General features: G+C 38.1%; 1 long non-coding RNA gene across 1 annotated transcript; it reads left to right on the forward strand.

Annotated features, from left to right (window-relative positions):
* Positions 1–2,428: 2,428 nt before the first annotated feature.
* On the forward strand, positions 2,429–7,574 carry LOC115578971 (uncharacterized). The gene is made up of 3 exons (XR_003983573.1): positions 2,429–2,559; positions 6,088–6,196; positions 7,222–7,574. It is a non-coding gene; the product is annotated as an uncharacterized LOC115578971 (long non-coding RNA).
* Positions 7,575–12,458: the final 4,884 nt, after the last annotated feature.

Genomic DNA, 12,458 nt, shown 5'->3' on the forward strand with positions numbered 1-12,458 from the left:
TCCAAGTGCTGTATCATAGGCTTCAGAACTGAAGAAGTGTCTTGGGTGAGAGGTGAAACGTCTTCAAGAAACTGAAACCCATCTAGTTGCCTACGATACAGCACTTAGAATTACCATGACCTGGATGACTGAGAACCTTCATCAACAGAATTGAAAGATATTTAGCCTCTTAATTCTAAAGACGTGGAATTCAAAGGAGACCTATAATGCTTTTTTTTTTCCCCTTTTGTTCAGTGTTTTATATACAGTATGTTCTTGTGCATGTAAAAGATCTTGAAATATAAAAAGCTGAAAAATCAGAAGCTCCTCTCTCCCACAGAAAACACTGCTCCTGGAACGCCTCATTAGTAGTCCCGCCTTTAATTCTGTGACTTTGTGACATCACACTTCACCACCATGTCAGACATTTGCATTTTTCCCAATAAGGCTGCTCTGTTATTGCTAGCAGTTCTGCTTCAGGCATGTGTTGACTGACCAATCAGAGCAGAATGGGTATTCAGGAGGGGGGGGGGGGGGGCTTAAAGAGACAGGCGCTAAAACAGAGCATGTCTAACATAAAGGGAATACAGTGCTATACAGTACTAAACAGTTTCAGAAAACATACGTGTTTTTATGAGCATTAAATCATGTAGACATATTCTAGAGCTAACCCTGAACAAAATTATAAACCTGAAAATGAGAATCATGTCTGCTTTAAAAGTTCCTTTTGGCACAATTGGAAAAAGTCCGGAGACGCCTTACAGGGGAGTACTGCAGGCACAAAGTGTGCAGAAACACAATCTAGCTACCTCACCTTGGAAATGAACTTCCTAAACTTCTTCCATTCATTCACATCGGAAAATCTTATCACCGGGACTGCAACATTATTTTTGCCACTGCACCCGTGATTGCCGGTCTGACTTTCTGCGACAAAGGCAGGTAATAGGAAAGCAGAACGCAGAGTTTGAATGTAGAACCGATATTACAAGCCCAGAGATTTATTTATTTATTTTTTCATCTCGTGTCTGCTGTTTGTCAAGCTCTCAAGGCAAATCCATTAGGGAATGAATTATGGTTAGCACATAATTGTGTATTTATAGACAAATGTCGGTCTGACATTGAACTTGTCACACAGTAGGAATCAAACAGAGCAGGTTGACCTTTACAAGTCCTGAACAACCTTTTTGCAAAAAAAAAAGATGAATGATGATGATCCTGCCAAAAAGCTATATTTCTCATTTTCCATCACTGCAACATCAGATTGAAGGACTTGCATATATCTCAAGCATTTACAGGTCCTTGGATTACCACCAATAATGTTTACCAATGCATAATGCAGATTTTGATGAGTGTAAACATCAGGATGCACCTCTAAAAATGCACTTAATGTGTTCAAACATAGCATAGAATTACAATTTAAGTGAAAAGTGCTTATGACTTGGATATGTTTACACTGATGCAAATGTTCTGAGCCCACCTGATAGAGCCCTTAATAACACAGCAGGTTAGACAGGCAGCGCATAAAATTGCAATAAATTAATCCGGCACTAGCATATATTTTTTAAAAAACATTAAGTGAGCCAGGGGCTGTTCTTGTTTTTCCTCAAAATTACACTAATGCTTCACCTCACTTTGGCTAACAAGCTGGTCCAATACCTGTCAGCTTTTCTCTCCCACCTTTAAAAAAAAAAAATTAAAAAAACTTTTGTGCATGCATGCATAATTTCCTGTGTTCCCGTGCATACAGTATTTGCATACCGGGGAGGAAGGAGAGATCCAGCCAATTAATTCTAACGCGCTCCAGAACATAAGTTAAGTAAAACGGCTGCAAAAAATGCCAGTGGAAAAAAGTATCACAAAATGCATTTTTTGGTATGATACTGTTGAGAATTAACACTGGTTGTGGTGGCATTTGAGAAGGCCAAGCAGCCAAATATTTCTTCACAAAAATAGATTAGGATCAACAAGGGGACCAGACAAGTGAGGTCACATTCAGATCAACTGTGTAATAAATTAGATTGTTGTATCATTACCATGGTAGGTCTGGACAAAAAGCTCATTGAGGGAACAACTTTGAGTGGAGCCCTTTTACCACCTTTACTGACCTCTGTTGGAGGCCAGTGGGAATTGCATCAACACTGGCCTTTCTCCTGCCATTCAGTCACACCCCGTAAGAGCCCTGTGTGGACAGTTTCACAATGTGGATACAGGTGATCAAACTCAAGGTTCAGTGGAGACACTTGGTTAGAGGAGGTATAATAATATCTATATAATAATAATAATCACAATGGTCATTATGTTGCAACATTTTTCCCCTCGCCCTATGCTTAATTACATTCCAGTTATTAAGGGTTACAAGTTTTTGCTCAAGTCAAATAAAGTTTGAGTTAGGGTTAGGGAAAAGTGGTGTCACAAGTGGTGGCATACCGAGAGACACAATATGGCGGCTGCACCCATGTTGCTCCAGCCCACCGCCTTCAATGACCTCAAATCTGACTGGTGGATGAAACATCCCAAGAAAGTTTTCAGCCTCTTCGAGGTGGGTGGAGGTCTTCCTCACGTGGACTCCTCGAGTAACTGGTGAGTCTTTAGACGTTTTTATTTTGGTTGCTGTTGGCTAAAGTTGTGGACATGTTTTTTCTTTGTTTTTTTTTTGCATGCGTTTTTCACTGTTGGTCCACCTGGCTCAGTTAGCTAGTTAAGCTAGTTAGCCGTTGCCACTGCTTCAGCTAACTGAGCTAGCTGACTGGTGTACTGCTGGATTTCGTTTAGCCACGTTTTCTCCTGTAACTTAATTGCTCTGCATTATTCTAATTAATTCATATAAATAATGAAATTAATTATTTTCTTCACTGAGCAGTAAGTAAAAGTAGTAAGTATTGGTAAAATGTACTTACTGTATAAAAGTTTAAGTATAATTCTATGGAAACGTCGATTTTCTGTCCCTTACGTTTCCAGAAAATTACACGTTTTTACAGTTTTTTTTTTACATTTTTTATAATTAAACATGTTATTTGAATAACTATCTCTTGGGCCATCAAATTTGGCAACATGTGCTTTTAATAATAAGTTATTTAACGTTTCAACCACACCAGAAGTAGCCTACTTTAAATGTCCCCACATTCAGGTGTAGAAGGAAAGTGCCTCCTGTTAAGCTCAAAGCCATGTTTTTCTACCATTTAAAATGCAGTTATGTATATATAAATCTCAGATATGAAAGAAATGACAAACATGTTTAATTACGAGTAATTATTTTAAAATATATAATGAAGGTAATAACATAATGAACACATGTTACCCTACTTGATGTTCAGTTAAGTATAAGCAGCATTTTAACGTAGCTGGTTTAGCTGGTGCAAATGCTAATTGAACTCTTTGGTAGTTTAATCAGCGGTAATGCATCATATGCTTAAAAAAAGTGTTGTGGATTTTTATGTGTATAGAAAAGGCCGTGCCTGCACACCCTTAGCACACAGGTGCACACAGATTTTTTCACTTATGTTGTCTAATTGGCCTTGTGCTTGATTGACAACCTCACACTGATTTTGTTTGTTGTGCTAGCTGTGAGGCAGCTCACACTGTTATCAGTCTTTGTTGTATCATCATCACATTAAGCCCAGCAATGATCCACCTAACTTACACCTGACTAGAGGATTGGTCCAATTAGCTTGGGTGATTGGAAACACCTGCGTTGTGTGCAGGCAACTAGAAACTATGGCTGTATCCCAATTCAGGGGCTGTATCCTTCAAAAGTTGCATTTGAAGGCCAGTAACGTCTCAACACTGTGCGCAGACTGTACCAAATCAAAGGGTCCTCCAAATGCACCCCACGATTGCAGCCTTCTCTTCCCTCCTTTTTGGAGGATGCACCGCTACTATTCTTAGCGGCACCCGATAACCCAAGACTCTTTGCACGCCTGAAAAAGAAGAAAGAAAGGGGAAAAGGTGACATCGCGTGGCGTAGATCGTCACTTTCACTGGCCTGGGCAGCAGAAATCGTGATGTAAGGGTAAGGCCGGGAACATCTGGTGACGCAACCAGGAAATGTTCCGAAGGCTAGACCGTCCCATTTAGCAGCGGTTGACGTGGCTTACAAAGGTCTGTCGGAAAGACTCGCCTTTGAAGGCTGCCCTCTGAAGTGTGGTGGAGTAGAAGTATAAAGTAGTACAAGTAATGTCTGTATCTCAGAATTGTACTAGAGTACTTTGTTACTTTCCACCACTACCGAAAAGTTAAAATGCTTCTCTGACCTGGGGGATTACCGTAGTCAATGTTGAATCTACCCAGACTTGAACAAGCTTGCATTTTGCGTTCACACGGAGTACACGCGCGGCCCAGAACAGACGATTTTCAAAAAGAGGGAAAATAAGACCAGTCTCGGCAGTAGAACAAACCCTGCAGATGAAACCAAAATATTGCTGCTATTAACAAGGCGAAGGAGATAGCTGGGCAGTAAACTGCAGTCTGACTACACAAGATGAGCAAGATGAATCATTGTTCTATTTGTTAATAAAAGAACATCCAGGTCACTAAATGCAGCAAGACTGTAGCTATATTATCAGACAACATTATAGGAGATGTTAGTTTCAAATTAAGGTTGTCAGCTATTTTAGGCGAACCAACATAACTACACTGCAGTTAATTTGCCTGATTCGTTGAGGTGTATGAAGCCTTATACTAAGTATGACTGTGCTGTAGCTTGACATATCGTATTTGTTCTGTTACATCTCATTAGGATCAATCCCAATAAGAAAAGTGATAATTAAGTACAAAAACATTTTTCACAGTGACAAGTAGCCTAGAACAAAATGTCAAATGTATGTTAAATAGTAATTGAGCTGTTTAATATTTACCATTTTAGCCATCAAACTAAGGTTGAGGTTAAAATGGCTGAGGTTAAGCTGGTAGCAGGTGCACCCACTAAAAGAGGGAATACAGGTGGGGGCCCTCATCAGAACTGCTCTGAACAGTATGTACTTCCAGTATGACCTGGCTCAAGTCAGACTTCATCCCTCCAGCTCCCAGGCACCACCAGCAGCAAAGTATTTATGCCCATTTTAAAGCTTTTAGTTTAAAAACATAGAAACTACAATGAAGCTTTTACTTAGTCGATGGCATTGAACTTACACTGACAGGCAAGCTGACAGTGAGAGGGTAAGATTAGTGGAGGCTCATGAAAATAGGTCTGAATGCAGGACGGTTGCCTCTGTCTTGTCACACACAAACGCACAGACACAAGTATTCTGTAGAAAGTAACCGTGATGTCAGGGACAGATGCATATGTAGGTTTTCTGTGAAGAACAAGAATAATTCTAAAGAATTTTGAGACTTGTTGAGTGAACACAGAGCAGACTAGGCTATGTGTTGTGTGTCATGGTTAAAGGTTTATGTTAGTATGTGAGTTTTTTGTCTCTTTTTATGGTTTGCCATGTTTTCTTTCTCCTCTCTTTTGAGTGGTCTTATAGAGTATGTCCTTGCTTCTCTATTTCTAATCTTTAGATGAGCACAGTGAGTGATGCCTGCAAAGTAATCTAGCTTCAGTGTTGTATGTTAGATCCTGTTGTTGTTTCTAATTTTTCTAACCTGGAGCTAGAAGTACAACTAAACTTGTGTATTATATTTGTTGCTCAGTAGTGAGATATATCACATTATCAGAGATAGAATTGTTGATCAGCTGATATGTGAGGTGGGCTGTTTGCAGGTGCTATTTGCCTGATATTTCCATATATGGCCACTAGATAGCAGCATCTGACCTCTGTAAATTCCTCATGAGCAATTCAGTCTGCCTCGTGCATGTGTTGGCAGCATGACACTTTTCATTATTGGGTCTGAGAGGAGGATGATGCAAAATAACCTTCAGTCTTTGTGTACATTTTTCACTCAAGACAACTGAACCAAAGCAGTTTTTGTTTTTGATAATTCAGTTTTCAGAAAGTGACGGTGTGGTCATACCAGAGTCTTCATCTTTCCGTCCAACTGGAGCAATGTGACCAATTTTATCTGTTCTCTATAAGATTAGAAACATCTTTGAAGAAAGTTTATTAAAACAAAGGATATGTGCATGTAATAATGAAAGAATCTTATAGACCTTATACTTGTGTTTGACAGGCATTTTCTTTGGCCTTAATGCACTGTACTGTATGGGATCAATTGATGGAGCCAGTTGACCTTGTGAAAGAAGAGAGCATAACTAGAATACTGTATGTGTACCAGAGAGGTATGTAGCACTTTGACGTATATAATTTGTCTAAAGTTTATTGAATCCTACTCGTCAGCCTAATACTTGATTGATTTAATTCTCTCATTTTAGATTCAGTCTAGTGCTTGCTTTGCTGAACACAATGTATTGTCCATAATTCCTCCATTGTTAACCATAACACACTTGATTGTATTGGCCAGGAGAGATCAGTAGATGGCGCCAGCAAACTTCTGAACTACTTTGCCTATGTTGCACTGTGTAGCTCTAAAGTTTTAGTATTGTGTTCAGCAACCAGAAGTTTTTTACCAGAAGATGTGTAAATACAGTCATCATCCAAAATACTATATGTATATATATATATATATATATATATATATATATATATATATATATATATATATATATATATATATATATATATATATATAAATATATATAAATGATACCAAAAAAAAAGTTAGTTTGCAAGAACAAATATGTTGTATTACATATTTCATTAAATAAACCCTTCCATTGAGACATACCGGTGTTAGTAAAGCATACTGCCATTTTCCACACATTAAATACAAATGCTGTGCATACAAGAGTTTCACCAGACTGGAAAACAATAGAACAATTAATGCCCTGGTGTAGCATTCATTGGTATAACATGGGCATTTGCATTTGATGTTTGTTGGCCATATGTTGTCAGTAGATGGAGCATGATGACCTATGATACTTGAGATTCCTGTGCCTGAGTCAAAAGCACAAAATAACAGCAGATAGTGTTGCCCAACGTTATTGTCTGGCTTTAGGAAGATGCACACTTTATTTGGAGAATTGTTTCGCAGTCAGAAAAATGATGAGAGAAGAGAAGCAAACTGTTTACAATTGGCTTCTTTCTTGTATGAATTTGTATACTGTTTTCATCCTTTCTGCAAATGTTCATCAAAATAGAATGTACACAGAGAAAAGTAGTTTGGGTAATCAGTGTCTGCTACCAAGAATACATTTTTTCACTTAGTTTGAAACCTTCTCGATTCTACTCTCTCCGGTCGTGACAGCGAGGGGACAAAGAAGAACATTCAGCCCGCTGTGTGTTAGTCAAACTGGGACAAGCTGAGGCTGCAGGCTCCGTGGGAAAAGATAATGATGCAGTGAAACTCCTCGAGAAGTCCTTTCGTGTATTAAGCCCTTGTGTAGTCATGAGAGGACAGTGTGTCGAGAGGGTAATTGCAACAAAGACAATGATAGAGGCCATAATTTGTCCCCACTGCTACACTAATGGAGAGAAAAGGTGGATCAGGTTAACAAATTTAAAAGAATGTGGATGACGTTTTGTTTTGGATAGAGCTGTTTATGTTTTGGTTTTAGCATTTTGTTGAAAAAGAACATTTTACCTGAAATTATACATTTGTGTAACCTGCTGAAAGTAGAAAATGCAATATTCTTTAGTTTTACGCATTTCAAGTAAAATAAATACATCTTGGAAATTCTGTTTTGAGGATGTATCACTCGAGCATTCCTATCTTCACCACAACGTGCACATCTCATTGGCTTTTGAAAAATTGTGTTTGCCTAATATATGAAACATACAGTCAAACTGAAATATGACAGTAACACACATTTTTCTTCTTTCACTGTCTCTCATCTCTGTGTTGCAATCAGGTAAAGAGCCTCTGTGCTTTTTTTGCCCACTGTTCCTGTGTTTTCTACTGTGACACCCTGGAATCTCACCATTCCTCTTTGTGCCTTCTTTCTCTCAGAAATGGTGTAAAAACTGTATTGAAAAAATACTTACATGCCATCACAAACGTAGACATACAACCCGAAATTGATGTAAATTACTGATGTTAACAGGATGTTAACACAATTAATAGCCCTTAGTTGTTTTTGGATATTCAAAATAAAATGTATAAGTGAGCAAAGCTTTTTTAGTTGAATCTCTTTGAAGCGTTCAAACCCAAACTTTCATGACTGGGTAGTTTAAAAGATCATCACTATTCATTCCTTTGCAAACCATAACAATTTTTTCCAGGGGTATTTTATTATCCTCTCATTTGAAACCTGAGCTTCTCAACTGTTTCTTCCGATCACCCAGCTCCCTGCAGTCTTCCTCCTGTGACAGAAAGCTTTCCCAGATTCCTCCAGCTCTCTGTCTTCGACCGCTCTCAAATCAATCTGGGATTAGGCTTGATTACATGGCTACCCCTTTGGGACGCTTTATTTCAATGAATTAGTTGAGTGAATGAACAGAACTGCAACAGAACGGTATTTTGTACCAGCCACATAAATTATGCATAATCTGTGGATATCAACCAGCCTTGATCATCTCTTTTATGCTTTGCATTCAGAGTGAGAAAAATGTTTAATTGCCAGCCTTGTCACATATAATCTTGGCTGTGTTTGATGTACAATAGGGATGCAGACTATATGTTAGTTATTTATTTATGTAGTGATGGAGATGCTGTTTGTGATGAAATGAAGACCTAGATAAAATGTTTGTGTGGTGTTTTATGTTTTTTACACTGCATGGTTATTGCTAGAATCACGGCAAGATGAACAAATAGGAAATTCATTGATAGCAAAGAAACCAGGGACTTTCCTCTCATATTAATAATAGTCCAGGCAGCATATATGTATTTTATGTATTTATCTTTCTTCTGTTTCAGTCTCTTTGTCTGCCACATCATGCTCGCAGCTCAGGTGATATTTCGGTGGTGTGCTATTAAAAAGAAAATGTTTAACAGAGTAGAAAGCGGCACCCTTCAATCCTGAAATCTTACACACTTTCAGATGGATTTTAGGGGCTTTGCATTGAGTAATTGGCAGTGTTAATATGTTCTGGTTCAAGCTGACCACACAGATAGTGTTCATGACGGTGAGGCAGGTGCAAATAAAGCTTCATAGCTGGACAGTTAATAGCAGGGGATGGCAAGAGAGCAGTAATACAAACACATTTTTTTCCCAGATGGAAATAATTTTGCGCAGGGCATAATTAAATTTGTACGCATTCCTGAGTTATTATTAAAAGTGTACAGATGTTGAAATATGATTGACAGAGATGCATAAATCTGTGATCAGCATGCCCCAAGTATCCAGTGAATCCGGAGGCTTGAAATATTTAAAAATGCAAATTGCATGCAACAATTTGCATATGGCAGTATTTAAAACCAGTGTCCTTGCCTAAAGAGGGGTTTGTAGTAGACAAAGAGAGGGATTATGGGTGGACACCCACCCGTGTTTTGATAGCAGCACCATTGGTCAAGTCAGATTTCTGTAAACAATAGGCTGCTCAAGAGGCTTGATGGTGTATTTAGTCAAACATGTACAGTGCCTTGAAGTGCTGTGACTAAATGTAAATTATCCTCTGGCTTAGAGGCGTTCACAATCATAATATAATCCTCATCGTCTTTGCCCTTGAAATGTGAAAAGTCAATGATACAAGTAACTTATATTGTGCTTGAGATTCTTAGCCAAATGTATATGTACTGTTTTTGCCTGTTCTGGCCAAAACGATAGATAGATAGATAGATAGATAGATAGATAGATAGATAGATAGATAGATAGATACTTCTCATCAACAGAGGTAATCGATTAGCATGGCATGCTCAGCCATGTCCTACAGAGAGGGGCTACAATGTTAGATTAAATGCCGGCCAGATCCTCATCAGGAAAAAAAAAATCAATGGTTGTTGTTGAGGGCGAATAGTGTCCGAGGGGGGTGGGGGATGGAGGATTGTAGAGTCACTTTACATGGTGTGTCCTGGGCTGTTTGCACTGTGGCGCCTGCTTGTATTGACCTGGATAGGAAGCCTGGGTAAGGAGGAGCGATAGAGAGAGAGAGAATTTGTCACCATAGTTCACCTTCGCTCCCGAGTCCCCGTTTACTCACACTGACTTTGGATTTCTAACTAATGATCGTACAACTCTTAACTTGAGCAAAGGCACTGCAAAGAAGGTAGTGGAATACATAAAGATGCAAATGTTTACACGACCTTAGTTCAAGTTTACAGTCAAATTTATGTGGGAATCTAGAAAAACAGATATTTAGCTTTTTCAATACATATTTTACTGATGTACAGAATGTGAATTTTATACATTTTAGAAACCAAAATGGACCAAAAACTCATAAAAAAATACTACAAAACACACACTTGACATTGTGTTGTTAAAGCATTTTGTTTTCAACCTAATTTTTAGATCATGTGTCATCTGAGTTTTAGTATTTTTTATAAATAAGCAAACTCTTACAAGACTCTTCTTATTTTTTTTTCTTCTACACACAAATATTTCCCATCTTAAAAAATGTTGTTTTTTTTTCACTAAAGTTCACTGAATAATTTGACTTCATAATGTTTAAAACAGACAGTGTGTGCTGAATGCTGTGCACACCTTAACATCAGACACATGGGAACACATGAACAAATCCATCAGCAATGTAGTGAACTCATCAGCTCATGTTTGTGGAAAAAAAGACTGCAATTTCCACATTTAATACTAAGCTAAGCATTTGTTTCATTGCCATTTCTCCCATGCAGTTCAACCACTCTAGTCTTAAAACACACTGTTTGTGCTGCATTTTAATACATGTATAGTATGTTGTATATTGTTGTATGTATGTTGAACTGGGCTTTGTAGAACTTAAATCGTGCATGATTTAATGACATGACCTTGAACTGATAATCCATAACTTACAGTGTTTAAATGTTTGGAAAACCTGTAGTATAACTCAAGGATGATCCAGGAGGTGCTTTATTTTGTCCAATCAGGTGAAGAAAGGCTTCAAATTGACTTTGCGCTGATGAAAAACACTTCTTTACATTTTTTGGGTGGGCAGAAGCCAATCCAATCATCTGCAATGTGCTGTTGGTTTCCCACCATTAACACTCCTAATGCAAGTAAATGCCTGTTGAGTCCTCCCAGACCACACTGAGCAGAATGACATTTATGGTCTGGCACATGTGAGGATAGTCTCCCACAGCTACAGTGTTTTGAACACATAGTGATGTGTAGTTGCTGCTCAGTACTGCTTGTCATAATGTTGTGTCATTTCAGCAAGTAGGCACAGCTAGCTGGAAAGCACTAATTAGGTGGCATTAAAACAAAATAAACAGGAAAAAAAATCAATAGTATTACTTTGTAGCTGACCGACTACACAAGCTGTGAGTGGAGCTATTCTTTTGTCAATGCTTTGATGCTTTGAATATGTTTTTTCCTGGAGACTTTTAAATAACAGTGTAGGAGAATTAGGAAGAAAAATGACCATTTTCTTTTTTGCCCATTTAGCAATTACCTGCCAGAAGTGTCTGTCTACAGAACAAAATAAACATCAGTAGAAAGAGAACAAAGTTAGTTGCAAATCAAAATGCCTTCAGTTCAGCACTGGCAGTTTTGTATTCAGTTTTGTGCTACAGGAATTTTCTTGACCTCTTGTGACGCACTGAGTTTGTTGCTTCTTACCAGTACTGCACGATATGGTAAAATCATATTATTTAGACAGATATTGTGATTATGATATGATTCACAATTATTGGAAATAATCATTTTTGCATCACAATTTTCTTTTTCCCTGAAAAACTGTTGAAATCTTGATGATGTGACAGTTGTTGTGGTGTATACCAAACAGACGTGTTTTCTTATATCTGGATATGGGTGAAGATTTTTGGGCCAGAACATCTCTGCAGCACTATAGTACTTCATTATTATGCTTTTTGGTCACACATTTTACCTTTATCAAATAAATGCTCTCTTAGGTTTGGATATTGCACTTGGTCACATTGCGATTTTGATAATATTTTGATTTATTGTGCAGCTTCACTTCTTACTCGATCACATATACTTGACATAAGGATACAACCTTCAAGAAATTAAGTCTTGTCTTTTAGTATTTAGGCCAGTACTACATATTTCTGGCTTGGCTTACTGTAGCTGGCTTACTCCCTCAGTATCTAGTTGAAGGCATACAGGCCCTCTCAATAAATCTGGAAACATTGTATTCTCAAAACACAGTTTGACTTCTACTATGTGTCTACTTTAAGGTAATTACACACTTGAATATGTATCAGTACCTACTGACAAAATGGTAGAAAAATGTTCTCATCCTTTGACAATGTATTTTTCTCTTACCCTGCTCTACACACCTAATACCAGACTCTCGACACCACGACTCTCAAGGACAAAGAGGGAATGACTTCACTGTTTTGCTGGTGCGTGTCTTGTGTTTCTGGGGCAACAGGGAGATTATTACTGCAGCGAGAGCCCTAGGTGCTGCTGGTATTTGCCAGATAATTATGCATAA

This window comes from Sparus aurata, chromosome 3 (genome assembly GCF_900880675.1).
Source record: "Sparus aurata chromosome 3, fSpaAur1.1, whole genome shotgun sequence".
NCBI lineage: Eukaryota > Metazoa > Chordata > Actinopteri > Spariformes > Sparidae > Sparus > Sparus aurata.